Source organism: Talpa occidentalis, unplaced genomic scaffold (genome assembly GCF_014898055.3).
Source record: "Talpa occidentalis isolate TD23 unplaced genomic scaffold, MPIMG_talOcc4v2.1 talOcc4.14, whole genome shotgun sequence".
Lineage (NCBI taxonomy): Eukaryota > Metazoa > Chordata > Mammalia > Eulipotyphla > Talpidae > Talpa > Talpa occidentalis.
The window spans coordinates 44,725,562-44,739,928 of NW_023601433.1; the positions used below are offsets into that span (position 1 = coordinate 44,725,562).

A 14,367-nucleotide genomic window follows, 5' to 3' on the forward strand; every position below is an offset into this window, starting at 1 on the left:
CTAGAAGATCTGTTTTCTGCAGGCCACCCTCAAGTGTAATTGACCAGCCTCTGGTATAAAGGAAAGAATTAGAAAAGGAAAACCCATCTAAATAAGAGATGGTGCTGGCCTGGTCCAGCATGAAGCCGAGATGCTGGACAGAAGTAGAAGGCTCGCGCTTAAGAAGGAATTTGTGGCTGGAACTCTCACTGATAGGGTAGAAAGAGAGGAGGGAAAGGCTTGATTGAGGGATGAGCTTTAAGCTTCAGAGGGATGGATGAACTTCATGCTTATCATGCAGTTTCCATAAATATTTCTTACCTTAATAGAAACCTAACAATGAAGAGTTGTTTCTTGGCTCCCCTGCATGGTTGATCAGAGGAGCAGAGGTGGCTACTTTTGCTTTGGAGGGCAGCTTGAGCAAATGGAAAGGTTGACATTGTTTGAAGAAAATAAAGTAATCTGGCCCCAACCTAGCTGATGGAAAGCCATCCTGCATTCCTACAACACATCTATGGACAAAAGTGAACAGGTATTTTTTTCAAGAAATACTTCTCAGTCTCTATTGCCAAGAAAATGGGTAATCTCTCAAACCTGCCTCCAAAGGGCCTGCCAAAGAAGATGGCCCAGTGATTTTGTTAAACTTCTCAAATGCATGTGTCCAGTCAACTACTAAGCCCTAGAAAATTCCTGTCATCTTCCAATAGTACATGTGGATCTAGCAACCTGGCATCCTGGGGAAGAATGCTATTTACATGCTCCTCAACAACTAAGCACATTGACTTTCCAGGAGGACTTGCTGGGGGAAAAAACTAAATACTGAAATATATCCACTAAAAATAATTATTTTTATTTTAGAATAATTAGTATCAATTTTTCCTCACCATATGGAGTGATCTATTATGTATTAAGGTCATTTTAGTGTGTGACAAAGTTAATTTGCATATTAGAGGCTTTTATCTTGCTTTTCTCAGTATCAGGGATCAGGTTTATCATTAAAAATATGTTCTATTTGGGTAAGGAAGAGGGTGTAACAATATACCCTGCTTTTGCTGATATCACAATTATCTTTTGAAATGCCAGCAATCTGCTACCCCGTTAGTGTATTAAAATGCAGAATTTGAATATGTACATTAACCAGGAGGCTTTAGAAAACCCATAAAGTTATAAACCATCTCTTGTCTGCTAAGATCAAAGATCTTTAAAGGACACTAAGAGTAGTGATTTTGTTGGGTTTCTTGACAAAACACTGTAACTATGTCAATAGCAGAGGACTTGAATATTAAAATCATTTGCTCCTTATGTAAAATGTGAAGTCAATAGTTACATCTCGAGATACCTAGAACTATTTTGAGAGAGAACATGAAATTTAGGTGGACCCACCAATTCTCTAGTTTTTGAGAAGCTGTGAAAATACGCTCGTGAAGAGAGGAACCCACTCTTTTCCAACAAGATAGAAGGTATGTTACAAGAAAAACCAAGTCACCCTCTTTAGCACCACAGTCACAGAGTGAAATACATTCCTGGGAACATTTCTAAGAGACAAAGTCCCACCTCTTCGAATCCAAGCTTCTGGAGATTATTAAGTAATCTCAAATCCTCTGAAATCAAGCCAGTGTTTGTTCTTCAGAATGTTCAATGTGAGGCTGGGGAAGCAGGGTGGAGGTGATAAAGATTTTTACAGATGTTTTGCTCCTTTGAATTACTGGTTAGTAAGAAACAGCCAGCTCCAGTTCATTAGAGTCTGGATTTTGTGCTTACACTGTAAAGCCTGTTCCCTGGGTGTGGTTCGCGCAGTTCAGACAAGCCACTCACAAGCAGAAAAGAAAGTAGATGTTGTTGACTGGGTTTAATTCAATACCAGTTTCGAGGCAGGTGGCAGCTAAAATATTTGTTCATGCTTCATGGGAGGAAAAATGTAAGAGATCTGTAAAATCCAAGGAATCAGAAGGTTTCTGACCTACAACCTCCAAATTAACCCAGGCTCCCTGACTTATACCAGTGGAAATTAGGCTGAATCTTCAGAACAACAAAAATCTCGAGTTTTACAAATGAGCATCATCCCCCAAAATAACATTCTTACATTTTAAGTTACTTAAAAAATTTTTTTCAAGTTACCTCCAGTTCATATTTATATCAGAAAATGTCTGCCTCTTAAATCCTTACAAAGGTTTGATATAATTATTACCAGCATTGGCAAACTCTGAAAAACACTGATTTCTCTATTCTGCCCCTAATATCAGAGATATGCCTAAAATATCCAAAGTAGTGTGGTTTTTCAGAAGTGCAAATGAAAAATAATCACACCCCTCGACATGCAAATATCCTTTGGCTCATAAACTAGAGCTGAGTTATTGACAAAATTAAGGATTAGATTACCAGTGTCCCGGACATCAATACCCATCAATCAGGCTGTTAATCACTAGTGTTGGGAGTTTTGTTGTTTTAATATCAGCTAATCTCCCAGCATGCGCATATCCAGTGAAATTGTGAGGAAGACTGTGTAGGGGTGGGGGGATACAAAGTCAGAGCATTTTAGTAAATTGTCTGCCTTGACTAAATTGGTTCTGGCTCAGAAAGAACAACTATAAATACATTCTGCAGATGGAGATTTCAGAGGCTGGCAGTCTCGCCATCACTGTGTATAACATAAATTGGGCCTGGGTATCTGGGTTCTTGCCCTCTTCCCCATGCCCATAATCATGGATAGCAGACCAAGCAGGATCTAGCTGAATGCTCCATTAAATTGGAATAATTAAACATGGCCGTTGTGCTCTTCTAGGGTCTGATTAAACACCTTATAGAAGTCATTACTGAACCCCATCTGGGCTGAGGGCTTGCCAAACAGCAGGCTAAAACCCACAATCCCCATTTCCATGAATATAGAATTTCAAAACTAGGCATTCTATATTCCTTTTAAATTAAGTACTTGAGAACTCAAATAACACCACTCAAGTGAGGAAGCAGCACTTCCCTATATCAGGGTACAGAGATCGGTAGGATTAACCCCGGAACTGCTACTTGACTCTCGCATTGTTATACTATTTGAAGGCCATTGTTCAGCCAACATGGTCCTAAAACCATTCCATTTCTGAATGACTGTGTTGGGGTTGTAGGGGAAGGTCTGATAGTGACCCAAATAGACTGGCAGATGCAGACCCCACTGCTTATACTAATTCCCTTGTTGAGATGAGCTCTGAAATCAAGTGTTTCTCCATAATTTAACAGATTCTTACTCGGTTCTTTCAAAGCAAGAGCTTTTTAGTTGATTTGCACTGACAAAACTGACCTAAACTTGACTGTCCTAATTGTCTACCATCTCATTGTTTGTATGAGGATTATTCCTGCCAGTGACACTGATTTCCGAATGCAAGATTCTATGCTTTAAAATTATCCAAAAATGTTGCCATATATGGAAAGATGTCTGCAAGAAGTCTACCTTCACTTGACTGAAGACCAATTTGGGTATGTGGATTTAGTTCTACCAGATAAATATAGTATATTAATGAACGTGAACATTGAAGTTAGAGATACACATTTAATTCGCAAAGTGTTTGCCAATATATGACCAGTTTCAATAGTCTCACTTGAAAAATTTGACTCGCCCAATCCTCCTGCAATCACCCTTGGCTTTTTTCTCTTCTGAGATTTCATCATCATGGCCTTGTTTCCTCCTGAATTATGCCTTGTGATGACTTGTGTTATAAATGAAGAGGGTAGGGATGGGACAAGTGTTGGTGAGGATATGGAGAAATTGGAATAATCGTGCATTGTTCATAGAAAGGTAAAATGGTGCAGCCACTATGGCAAACAGTAAGATAAGCAGCCGGTAGGTTTCCCTGGCCAGAGACCCCCAGAACAAATCCCATATCAGAGGAAAACATCTGCTGACCATTGAGAAAGACAATAAGGAGAAAGAAAAAAAAAAAAACAAAACAGCTGGAAATGAAGTAACAGGCTTCAGAGGTGCCTGACACAGCAGGATGCCAGAAGTCCATCTAGAAAAAATATGTCAAGTAGCCTAAGAAACTAATTCATGGGCATCTCACTAAGACCCACTCCCCTGCGGGAGCTGCACTGTACTCTCTCTCCCTTAATAAATTCCTAACTTCTTTACATCACTCTGAGTTTCAATTGTTCCTTACTGATGGCTATAGGAGTTTACTTCATTCTTTGAAGTTTGAGTTTCCAAGAACTTGCTTGGGCAGGTTTGTGAAACTTCCCCTGTTTCAGTGGTTCTTCAAAAAATACCATATTGTTAATATATGATGAAGGGGGCACCCAGAGACCCCATATTTTTAAGAGGTGCAGCCCCTTTACAACAATTCAAGTCATCACCATGCACAAAGGCACAGGAAGCAGACTCTTAGTCTGAAAGGTTTTTAGTAGAATTGTATGCACAGAGAAAGGAAAAGATTTCAGATAACAAACTCCCAATTACCCAAATTCCCTAAATTCCCCAACCCCTTAAGGGCAAATGCCCAGCCAAACATATTTGCCTGATGCAGGGCAGAGGCCTGAAAGTTTGCCACAATCTAAGGTAATTTATGACAGGGAACAAGAAGAAAGTGGCTGGATAGTTTCAAAAAGAAAGACTCAAAATTCAAAATATACGGCATCAAGATAATGGGTGCTGTTGTCTCTGCCAAGAACCACCAAGAGCAACCTCCCCACATATCTCTCAGCCGTGTGTCTCTTCCAAGTGTCTGTACATGTTTCTCCTTCATGTGTCTCCTTTTGCTAAAGGGTAGGGTGAGGGGCACCCCAGGGCCCCCAAACCTGCCATTCGAAATAGGTTCTGCCATCCACTACATCAATACAAAACATATTCTAGTGCATAAGACCTTTAATGGAAAGGAACTTTAATGCAAGTTGTGCACAACAAAGAAAAACAAAGAATATGGTTTTCAAATCAAGCACTGGAAATTACCTATGCCCTCGTGGGTAAATGCCCAGCCAAACAGGGTTGGCCTAAAGCAGTGCCACTGAGGCCTGAAAGCCTGCTACAAGTGTAAGGCATCTCCTGGTGGGGACCCAGGAGATGCCAGGGTCAGAAACAGCCAGACAGGTCTGAAAAGAAAAGAGCAAAAATCAAAATCAAGATAAATGCTGCTATTGTTAACCTCCCCATGGGTCTCTCACCCACATCTGTTTCAACCAATTCAGGACCAAGAAGCAAGTGCAGCTTCTTCATATGTCTCTCTGCTCCATGTGCCTCCTCCAGGTCTCCTTCTGGCTCTCCATCCCGCTTCCTTCCTTCTCCAGTCTCCTCTCTGCCTTTTCCTCCTCCCTGCTCACTTCCACCCTTCCTTGGGTTGGGCAGGGGACCTGGAACCTCTCCTTTCCCTGGGGACCACCCTTTTATACTTTCTTGTCTTTCTTTGTTCTATTTCTCTTTATTTTTTTTAAAGATTTATTTATTTATGCATACAAGAACTGGGGTTTAGGCCAGAAGTGCAGGGGCGGGGGGTGAGAGGATTCACCAGAAACAGAGTGGGGAACAGAACAGGCAGACTGACGGAAATACACTGCTGAGGGGAGCAGCGGGCGAGTCAGGAGAGGTTTGCTGCACCATGTGGGTTGCTCCCTGACCAGCGGGGGGATCGAACTCCTGATGCAGAAGTTGCGGATAGCTTCATAGTGCTGTGCTTAACCTCTTGCGGCACCAGGGAGGCCCCTGTTCTACTTCTCTTTACAATCCATCTTGCTTCTTCCCAGGTGCCCCCCACCCAAGAATGATGGTTCTTGGCATGCTGTAACTTGTAACCAAAGGTGACTGCATATATGTGGGGGTGGGGAAAATGGTGCCTCCTTAATACTTTGCAATGTTTCTCCCCTTGCACAGCATTGCCTCTCTAACAATATGATCCAACAATTTCTCTTCTGGGCATTACCCAAAAAAATTGAAATTAGGGATTCAAACAGACATCTACACACCCATACTCACAGCAGCATTACTCACAATAGCCAAAAGAAAAGATGCCCATAGTATTCAGGGTAAAACAGAATGTGGTATGTCCACACAATCTTAAAAAGGAAATTCTAACCCATGCTACAATATGGATGAGTCTTGAAGATACTATGCTAAAGTGAAATCAGCCAATTATCAAAAGATAAATATTTTATGCTAGCATGTATATGAGGTCCCTAGAACTGTAAAATTCATGGAGACAGTAGAATGGTGGTTGCCAGGGACTAGAGGAAGGAAGAATGGGCAGCTGTTGTCCAGTGGGTATGGACTTTCAGATTGGGAAGATGAAAAGAGTTCTGTGGATAGATGGGCAGATGGTTTCACACAATTAGAATGTATTTAATGCCACTGCACTGTACACTTACAAATGATTAAGATGGCAAGTTTCATGTTATATGTACTTCACCTCAATTAAAAATAGATTACAATTTTTTTAACTCTAGGGAGGGGATCTGGATAAGTTAATTTGTGGGGCTTGAGATGGATAAGCACAGAGAATCCAGAAAACTTGTTCTCACACAAAAATAAACTTTTTCCAACAAGTGTGGGAAAATATAAAGACACCATTGAAGTGCTCTTTGGAGGTTAAAGAGCAGCTGGACATTGGTCAATTGCCATGTATTTTGAGAGATGAGAAATCATTCTAAGAAGCTTTGCCCTGGAAGCCCACAAGAGAAGCAGTGAAAGGGGGAGGGTGAGGAAGAAGACCTCTCTCTCTCTCTGAAGAGTGATTAATTTGGTAATTAATGCATAGAAGAGGAAGAATGATTCTAAATGTTTGCTCCAGGCCCTCAATTTTAACAGTTAACTCTGCAATTGGAGCATCTGGTAGAGCAGTGAGGTTGGATGAGCTAAAGAGTGAGATCAGACGCCAGGACAGCAGGGGAAGGGATTAAAGATGAATCGCTTCAGGGGTGCTTGAGGTTTCGGAACTCTGGAAACAATGGTTTTGAAAATGCCTTCAAAGAAGAAAAAGTAGGCCTTTAAGAGAAGGCCCTAGTACTGATTGAGAGGATGAACCACAGAGCTGGAAGACTAAATGCCAGGTAAATGGACAGACTGACAAAAAGACAAATAAACTAAATGCTACGTAGATGGACAGACTGCTGAGAAACACAGGCATATCCATGCTTAACACATGGCCTTATTCATTGAGGAAGTGCTATTTGTGAATTCAGGGCACTTTTATGTTTTGCCTGAGGACAATCTGTACTCAAGATTTGATTAATCTCTGTCAGGATAATCAGGATGGAGACTAAGAAAGCATTACTGCATACCTTTGAAGATAAGAAACCATTGGTAAAGCTCTAATTTTTCAATACTGCCCTAACTCATAAATTCAGACCATTGGACCAGCTTATGACTTGGTTCCCATCATCATTCCCACCCTGGCCATTGGACCCTTGAGCATAATCAAGTCACAGACATGAAACAGGTCAGATTCAAGACTCTCCATTGTCCTACATCACCACTGCAGAGGTACATTGCCCAGTTCTCTGTTCTTCAAAAAGGAGAAATTTCCAGCTCAGCCTGCGCATGAGTTGACAGAATTTGTGTGCATAGAGGACGCTGGGTCAAGGCCCATGCACTGCCACTCAGGGCCTCTTGGGACGGCATGTGATTCACTGGGTGAACCTTTACATGGAGAGGTCACGGTTAACCAGTGCTCTTAGCAATTTTCAAAAGGCTAATTGAGTAACCTCTGTGTATTTTCACAGAACTTCTGTAGGCTCATGCCAGGACAGGGTCACTATTAGGGAACTGAGAAACATCCATCAGTGCACCTGAATGCTTAGGAACAAAAGGGTGAATTTTTAACATGTGGGCCTCCCTGGTGGCGCAGTGGTTGAGCTCTGGGTTGCGAATCTGTCCGCAGCCTCTGCAGCGCTGGTTCGATCCCAGCCCGCCGGGAGAGGGTCCCACATGCCATGCAGACCTCTCCTGCCGCCCGCTGCTCCCCTCAGCAGTGTACTTTGTCAGTCTGCCTGTTCTGTTCCCCGCTCTGCTCTGGTGAATTCTCTCACCATTCCAAGTTTCTGACTGCACCCAATGCTTGTATAAATAAATAAATAAATAAATAAATCTTTAAAAAAAAAAAAGAAGAAGAAGCAGCAGCCTATGAAGTTGTCTGCAGCCTCTGCAGCATGGGTTCTATTCCTGGCCGACTAGGGTTCACATAGCGCAACAGACCTCTCCTGACTTACCCGATGCTCCCCTCAGCAATGCACTTCGGTCATTCTGCCTATTCTGTTCCCCACTCTGTCTCTGGTTACTCTTCTCACCCCAACACCTCTGGCCTATACCCCCGCTCTTGTATGCATAAATAACTAAATCTTTAAAAAAAATTTTTAACATGTGCCCCTTAAGGAGCTGCTCCCATCCAGTGTGCCAGCCTTGGCAGGAAGAGAAAGTAGATCGGACTTTCACTTGATCTGACTGATTTTACTGCTTAGGGCAGAAATTAATTTTGAAGTTGAGAGACGCATTACCTAAAGAGTTGCTAGAACACAAAAGGGTTGCTATGATCCCCACAGATTGCTGATCCACACTGTCCTTCACCACCAGAGCTTGCATGTTGAGGTTAGAAGAGACACGGGCCAGCCTGAGCAGAAAGAAGCAGGAGACAGACTTTCAGTGATTTTTTTGTTAAAGAAGCTCTGCCCTTTTCCGCCTGGGTGGTTGCTCTGAGGAGTCAGGTGATCACCGCCTATGTTTTTTAAGGGTTAACGGTTAGATCTGGCCTTTATTGTCACATATTGTTAAACCCTAGGGAAAAAAATCTCTCATATCAGGACTTTTATTCTCACAGAATTTAGGATCTATTAAATAATAGATAATTTTTTCTCAGCTATAATGTTAGTTTTCTTGGGCATGTGTTCCATAACGGATGTAAATCAATTGCATCTCCTTGTAACAAAACTCCTCATCAGCCCCCGTGATCACGCCCCCTCTTTCCATGATCTTCTTCCTCTACTGTCCCCCAGCATATTTTCACCTAGATATTATTTCAAACACCCACCCTCAGCAGGCATTGGGAAAACATCCTGCGCAATCTCTAAGGAGGCAGAAGTCTGTGGGAGACCACTCATGGGGCACCACCGACTATGTGGAAACATGAGTGCCACCCAAGAGCCGCGGGAGGGAAGCGGGGCCTGCCCGCGGTCTCTCCACCACTCTGTTCTTCGTTTCTACTTCCATCAAGTGGCTGAGAGAAGTGCAAGGGTTCAGACCTCTTTCTGGGCATGCTAGGAAAAAAAGAGAAGCAGTTCTAATATCTCTTCCTTTGGGGATGCCTGAAATCAACCAAATAAAATATGAGTGTTGACCTTGTAAAGTTATCTTTCCCTGCCATTGTGCAACAAGGTGATAGACTGATGCTTCTCAGGTCAAGCCTGCAAACGGCTCTGTAGGTGATGGCTGCTTGCAAGTTGCATGGCGTTGATGGAAACCACACCCGGGAGGTGATGGTTATAAATCAGCCTGAGTGTGTATGTCCTGAGACTCGATGGGCATCAGCAGCAGAACCCAACACAACTGTGGAAGGCAGGCGGGGTACTCTGCTGACCTCAAGGAGCTGCATCACCGACTCCAGGGCAGGTGAGATTAATCTGGGCTACCCCCTGAGTCCCCACTGCTGTCTTGCCTGAGGTCACTCAGCCAGGTGGGAATGAGGAATGGCCGGGCTGGAAGGAGGCACAGTGACTCAAGATGGTGTGTCCTTTTCTTTCCCCTAGAAAACCCAGGGTGTCCGTGCAGAACCCCGTCCCTGCTCCCTGCTAATGGAACTAGGGCATAAGAGGCTGCGGCATCCTCAACGCCAGGAACAGAGACACCAAAGAAACAAATAATGCATTTCCCAGCCAGGGATCAAGTTACTGTAAGGGATCCCAGTTCCTCTCCCTTGCCAAAGTAAATGCTGGAGTAAGCGCAGCACCCACCTCCCTGAAATTAAAAAAAAAAACAAAAAACAAAAAAAAACCTGGTTAAACAAAAGCATTCTGAGGGCCAGTGTCTGGTTCCCACTGGAATCTAAAACCAGTTTTCCTAGTGCCCGTGGCTCTTCAGACACCAAGGAACAGTTGCAGGCTGTTTTCTCTTTGTACTGCTCAGTACAAAATCACTTAATCATATCTATGCTGTACAGGCCTTGAGCCAACCAGGCCACCCCAAGTGCAGTTCTGTAGCTCAGCCAGCTCTACTGCAAGATCGTTTCCAAGCTTCCTCCATGGAATGGAGCTCAACTTGCCAGTCTCGGCTCTGAGTCCATACTCAGGTGATTAGCCGACGGGAGATTTGGATATTGGGAGGAACTGACATAACGGTTCCTCCCTGGGGGTAAGCTCTTGGTTCTTTTCCTCTCTTCAGATGGAATTTAACATCCCAGCTAGGTTGGGTGCTAAAAGCACTTGACTTTGTTGCATCAGCAGCCTTTGGAAGGAGAGAAAGGAGCAGTGGTCTGGAGACCACTTGTGACCGTCTTGCACTTTGACAGCTAACAATGTGCCCTTCCCAGAGAAGGGGCTGCGTGGCATGGTGAAGAGTCACATGTAGTAAAGGGGTTATAGGATGTGTCACCCAAAAGGGGAAGAAGCATTTCAATGCAGGAATGAACCCTGTCTACCCCACCCCTACTTCCAAAGCTCCAACATCTCAGATGCTTTGGGCTATAACTCCTAGGATGTCATGATCTGGATTTCCCAAGTGGGTCTTCCAGGGGGAAGAAATTGGAGGAAAGTGTGTGGTTAAAGAAGAACAGAGGACACATCAACAGGTGGACTCTTCGAGGCTGAGGGCAACTATCATCTTGACCTCATGGTGGATTATCCAGCCTGGATGGCTCATAGTGAATTTTGTGTTTCTCTCCCTTTCCAAAACCAATGGGCCCTGTCCAATCTATAACTTATTTTTCCCTGCTTGGAGGTCATGTAGAGTCCCAGCAAGATTTCAGGCCTCAGCCTCCCCACTTTGGGCCAAGCCTGTTTGGTTGGTCACTTGCTCAAAAAGAAATAGATGGTTTTCAGAGTTTGTTTGGAAGTCTCTGCCATACTCCTCATCGCTGTCTATTCCCTTTAAACCTCTCACTGACTAAAGAGTTTTCAACACAGCAGAGTTCTGTTACTGCTTTGGATGCATGCGGATAGCTGGACCCTTTAGAATGGGAAAAATCAGTTTCCCCCTAACACTTTGGGGTCTCTGGCTCCTCCGTCAGTTTTTCATGGTTTCAATTTTGGTTCCCTAACCAAGAATGAGTCTCCTGGTTACAAAGGGATTAGAATGAGTTCGGGACCGTCAGAACTGTCCTGCATATTGGAAACTCTAACGACAGAGTATGGGCCAACATCTCGGACCTTAAGCCTCAACAATGGGATTATTCCTCAAAGGTGGTTTTCTGCCACTTCAAACAAAATACTCGAGTAATAAATGATGTCCTCAGTGGTTCTCCTTTCCTCCCACTCATTTTCCAAATAAAGGAAGGATTTAATGCACTTTTCCAATTCGTGTGAGAAGTGGGAAGGGAATAAAGTAGCAACAGAGAAACAGACCACGAAAGGAAGGAAGGGAGCATGGGGCATGTGGATATTGGGGCAGTAAACAAATACATGTTTACTCATAATGATAATCACCTTAGAGATTCCCTAGGTGCCAGTCCCTGGCATAGAGCAGTTTTGAAACTTGCTGAATTTCTTCCAGACCTTTCCCAGGATACCTGGTCATGCTGTTTCTCTGACCACTGCTCCCCACTGTCCCCCCACCCCTCTCTTTGGGCCAGCCCTTCTAAGTTTCCACCTTGTGCCTGCTCCTAAAGCCTCCAGTGGTTTTGAAGCCAATTAGACAACTGCCTTGGACTTACAAGAGCCAGTGTAGCTTCTCTTTCCTGTGGCTAAACTTTGCTTATTGCACCTTCTGTCTCTCGTTCAATTCCCACTTCAAGCTGGAGAGTCCCAAACCAGAAGTCTGCTCTTCTGTGTCAATTAGGATGCTTTCAATTATAATTAACAGAAACCCAATTCAGACAGACTTGAACCTAGGGGAATATTTGGCTCACAGAACAGGGAATTGAGGTCAGACAGGTTTCTGATCAGATTTTACCTGGTGGCACAGTGATGTTACCAAGACCCCGTATCATCTCCATTTCTCTGCTCTGACTCCAGGTCAGCTCCATGATGAGGCTGATTCTTCTGCTCCCAGTGGACTGTCCTGCTCTCCCAGGATGGGCTGCTTCCTTCTTCTTCCTCATGTGCAGGATGTGTGTGTGTGTGTGTGTGTGTGTGTGTGTGTGTGTGAATAAGAGAGAGAGACTGACTCTGTTCCAAGATTCAAGAGTCAAGCAAGGCTCCCAAGTTCCCTCTGACCAGATAACATGGCCAGATTTCTCATTTCTGAGCTCATCACATTAGGCAGCTATTGAGTTAGCTCTTCAGTGCCCCCCTGAAACTTGGGTAAGGGGTCCACTTCCCCCAAAGCACATGTAGCATAAGGAAGGGTTGAATTCAAAGACTATATTGAAGGGAAAGACACAATGTCAGGTTGAAAACCCTACATCTTATACAAACCCCCTCCCACCCAGCAGCAACCCCCACCCTGGCCTTCTCATGTCCACCTAATGGGTGACAGCATCCTTTTCCCCACCTCCTGTCCCACCCCCAGGACCCTATCTAAGTGACAGCTCCTCCTTGCTGGTGACAGCTAATCTTTCACCAACCTATGCTTTGAGGAGGTGGGCGGGGGGCTGGGGGAACAGTTCTATCACCCCAGCGCAGGAAATGTGATTTCTCATTTCCATCATTTCTTCTAAGTTCTCACCACTGCTTCCCTGGAATGCGGTGTCCAGCTTTTAGTGGTTCCTCAGGCTTCGCCTCCTGACCCCACATGATCCCCAGACACCACACCATAGGCAACTCGGAGTTGGGAAACACCCATTGCCCTGCCACGCCCTTGACTGAAATGCTTCAGGGCTCCCTGGGGCCTCAGAAAGAGCGCGCCTCCTTCACCTGCGCCCAGCTCTCTCCTCTCATGCCCACCAGCTTCCCAAGCCCACCACGCTGTCCTGAAAAACTCATATTTCCCCTTCAAAATCAAGCTCAGGAACAACTTTGTGGGTGACATCTTTTGAACTACCCCTCTTTTGAACAAGTCTCTCTGCACAACTTGCTTCAGTGCAGAAACTGACCCCAATGTCCTCACTCCTCCGACCGACTTGAAAAAGACACAACTTCCCTCATGAAGTCAATCAGTCCCTTCATCATTTCTTCATACCACACGTGCAGGGCTACTGTCCGTGTGGCAGCATTTTCTACCCCTGCCACCTCACCCATCACCTGACACGCAGAGCCTAATTCTTCTTGGTTTCATGGAAACTGCAATTATGTGTAACCAGTGCTGACGTTCACGGGGCGCTGTTGCCAGGAGGACTCTGAATTCTAGAACATAGGGTTTGTTCCCCTCTGGACTCCTTTCCTCACAGGTCTCCTCCAAGACCTCCTAAAAGGACTCTGGTGCCAAACTGTCTGGGGTCAGACCCAGGATTCTGACCCTTGGAAATGATGTGACCATGAGCTAGTTTCTTAGCCTCGCCGTACACCAGTTTGCCCATGCATGTGCATATTTATATTTTCAGAAAAAACATATTTTGTTGTTTTGTTTCAAATTATATCTGAATGGAATTGTAATAAAATTCTCTTTTTTTCTTGCTTTTGCACTCGTCCTTGGGTTTTGGAGGCTTCACCATGGACTCAGCAGATATAGTTGATGCCTTCTGAATCCTCCAGGGAGTGTGCCCATGGGAAAGCTCCATGGTTCCTTTCCTTGTGGTGCTGGACACCTAGTTGCCCAACACATTACTAATACAGGGAGCACCATGATGAAAATCCTCAGAGGTGCTCCCTTGTGCACAAATGCACAAATCTCTCCCCATAATTTTAATTGATACATGTGTGTATGAAATATGGATGCATACATATGGATATAAATATATGAAAAAAAAAAAAACCCGCGCAGTATGGGATTTTCCTCCCCAATTCCACCACACGTTGCCTGGCCTCTTTCCAGTGACCGTAGAAGTTTCCACTCCAACAGCAATGCTTGAGGGCTCCTTTCCTCCCACATCCTCATCACCAAATGCCATTACCCAGCTTTTGAGTTCTGGCCAACTGGTGTGGGTAATTTGTATTTCTCTGTGATTTGTGTGTGTGTCGTTCTGATTGCTGGGGAGGTTGGGAATCCCTTCCCACCCACTAGGCCTGGAGTCCCCTCATCTGTGACTGACGCACCCACTGTGGTATGCGTGGCCCAATTTTCTATTTCATTTATCTTCTTTTCCTGGCTGATTGGCAATAATTCTTTTTTTTTTTTTCATGTTTTATTTTTTATTATTTATTTCGTTTGTTTGTTTTTGTTTATACATGCACCGGGTACAG

The 14,367-nt window shown here is 44.2% G+C and overlaps 1 long non-coding RNA gene across 1 annotated transcript; it reads right to left on the reverse strand.

Annotated features, from left to right (window-relative positions):
- Positions 1-5,024: 5,024 nt before the first annotated feature.
- On the reverse strand, positions 5,025-12,501 carry LOC129145759 (uncharacterized). The gene is made up of 3 exons (XR_008551776.1): positions 12,041-12,501; positions 8,440-8,552; positions 5,025-5,049 (listed from the first exon to the last, which is right to left on the reverse strand). It is a non-coding gene; the product is annotated as an uncharacterized LOC129145759 (long non-coding RNA).
- Between the last annotated feature and the right edge of the window lie 1,866 nt (positions 12,502-14,367).